This window comes from Octopus bimaculoides, chromosome 2, assembly GCF_001194135.2.
Source record: "Octopus bimaculoides isolate UCB-OBI-ISO-001 chromosome 2, ASM119413v2, whole genome shotgun sequence".
Lineage (NCBI taxonomy): Eukaryota > Metazoa > Mollusca > Cephalopoda > Octopoda > Octopodidae > Octopus > Octopus bimaculoides.
In genome coordinates this window covers 55,075,031-55,077,741 of record NC_068982.1, presented here as the reverse complement: position 1 = coordinate 55,077,741, position 2,711 = coordinate 55,075,031, and the positions used below count along the sequence as shown (strand labels likewise).

General features: G+C 38.8%; 1 long non-coding RNA gene across 1 annotated transcript in view; it reads right to left on the bottom strand.

Moving 5' to 3' along the window:
• Positions 1-584: 584 nt before the first annotated feature.
• The window catches only part of LOC128247106 (uncharacterized), a 7,089-nt gene continuing 4,962 nt past the window's right edge, over positions 585-2,711 (bottom strand). The window contains exon 3 of the long non-coding RNA XR_008263527.1: positions 585-2,363. This is a non-coding gene — a long non-coding RNA (uncharacterized LOC128247106). The remainder of the gene's footprint in view (positions 2,364-2,711) is intronic.

Sequence of the window (2,711 nt, the reverse complement as noted above, 5' to 3'; positions counted from 1 at the left end):
TTCAGTTTACTACTTTTCAACTCTTAACTCCAATTTTCTTCGGCTTTTTCTCTTAGAGAAAGACACACTTTTAAAGAGAATAAAACTAAGTTCTTTATCGCAACCACCACACACCGCAACCAAATCATGTGCTTTTACATCCTCACATCTCAACACCACATAGATGTTAGATTAAGTAGAACCAGTCCCAGACCTATATTGTGTTGGCACTCCGTCGCTTACGACGACGAGGGTTCCAGTTGATCCGATCAACGGAATAGCTTGCTCGTGAAATTAACGCGCAAGTGGCTGAGCACTCCACAGACACGTGTACCCTTAACGTAGTTCTCGGGGATATTCAGCGTGACACAGTGTGACAAGGCTGACCCTTTGAATTACAGGCACAGCAGAAACAGGAAGTAAGAGTGAGAGAAAGTTGTGGTGAAAGAGTACAGCAAGGTTCGCCACCATCCCCTGTCGGAGCATCGTGGAGCTTTAGGTGTTTTCGCTCAATAAACACTCACAACGCCCGGTCTGGGAATCGAAACCACGATCCTATGACCGCGAGTCCGCTGCCCTAACCACTGGGCCATTGCGCCTCCACTCCAGACCTATAGAACAGCATAGTATATATTTTTGCGCTGTGCTCCCTTATTCAGATCACTTTTGCTGTTCCATATCCTTTTTTATATTGTACCATATAAGTACCACACAAGGCTATCCACAATAATACGGAATATTTTTGCGTCTCTATTTCACCGTTCCTGAATGTCTTTCTTTTATACACTACGATATAAGCACCTCACAAACCTTTCTGCTTTATTTCTCTGCTTGAACGTGAGAATTTTATTGTCATCGCACATTTTAAAAAGACAGTTGCCTATACTTCTGTTGACACGATTGTGTTTGGTTGAGAAAGTTTTCTGTTTCGTCCAGTTACTGGCATTATGTCTAATTACACTGTTTTCTCGCAATTTCACTATTAAATATTTCTGGTACTTTTGTTATATTATTGTTTTCTTTTGTTTGCGTTCTTATTTTTGTTGTTCTTGTTACCAACCACATCGACTTTCTGACATGTTATTACCATTATTTCTATTTTTATTTTCGGCCGCCTCCAATAAAATATGAATACCGCTGTCATTATAGAAGTCTAACACAACAACTACATATGTATTTTGTTTAACTTGATAGAGCAGTAGCGAGAATTAAACTTTTTTTCTTTTAACTCCCGCTAGATGCAAGATATATATCTGGAAAACATATTTAATAAAATATTGAAACGATCAAAAGAAATTTATTGTATCCGCTGTAGATGGCCTGGTTCTCCGTCTGTTACAACGACGAATGATCCAGTTGATACGATCAACCTAACAGCCTGCTCGTAAAATTAATGTATAAGTGACACTTCCCAGCCACGCGTACCCTTAACGCAATTCTTCGGAAGATTCGGTGTGACATAGAGTGTGAGAAAGTTGGCTCTTTAAATTACGGGTACAGCTCATGTTTGCCAGCTGAATGGACTGGAGGAACGAGAAATAAATTTCTTGCTCAAGACGCGTGACCGGAAATCGAACTCACGGCTTTACGATAGTGAGCCGAATACCCTAGCCAATAAGCCACGCGCCTTCTCCCAATATAGATAACTTACCAGACTTTAGGTTGTTTTGATTGGAATGTCTGACTTAGACAAATGTATTCCTGATAAAAATTCCTTACTTGGATGCAAGGACAGACGAAAGATCTTCCCCAGTTCTTAACGTATATTTTTCTTTACTCATGAGAGATGTAAAGTAGAGTTGATCTCTGCCCTAGAATTTAATGCGTTTGAAAACATAATTAAACCATAATACGTTTGTCTGGTGAGCCGCTGATTCTGCCATTGATTGCTTTCTTGATGATAATTAATGACAAAGTTATGTATATTTCAACAACCAACAATGAACAGTTAGCCTTTTAATTATTTATCTAATATGATCAGGTACTAGAGCATAACAGACCGGACCTAGTTGTAGTGGACAAGGTGCATCACATATAGTTAACGTTGCATGCCTCTTTGACTCACGAACAGTCAAGAAGGAAGGTGAAAAGATAGATAGATACAACCCTCTTAAGTACGAAATAGCCCGGCTCTGGAAAATGAAGGTGAAGATAGTGCCAATTATATTTGGATCCTTGGGAACCGTATCAGAAAGCATCAAGAGGAATATAAAAGAAATTGGAATAGAGTACTTGGTAGAACTGTTACAAAAGGTTTGCCTCCTTGGCACGGTCAGAATAATCAGAAAAGTAATAGATAGCTGAAAAGAATGAATAACATGGTATCGTAGGCTGCAGGTAGTAAGTTCGCTACGCATGCAAGACTCCAGAAGCTCCAACAAAACCTGTGACAAAGAGAAAGTATAAATAATAATAATAATAAATTCGTTTTATTGGCCACAAGGGCTAATATCAATTAAAAACATATAAGGACAAAGACAGGACGAAGGTTACAAAAGGTTTTGTCCGAAAAGGTAGGAAAGTTCGTCTAAACAGAGGAAGAAAACGGAGAAAGATATAATGAATAAATAGATAAATAAATAGATAAATAAATAAGTAGAAACCCCCGAAGGGGGAGGCGCTTCGAAAAAGGAAAGGTTACACGAGGAAAAACCCATAAAACCACGAGAGCCTGGTCAGAAAAAAATAAGAAAGTGGTATAGAGCCCTTTCTCCTTTTACATTACCTTTTTT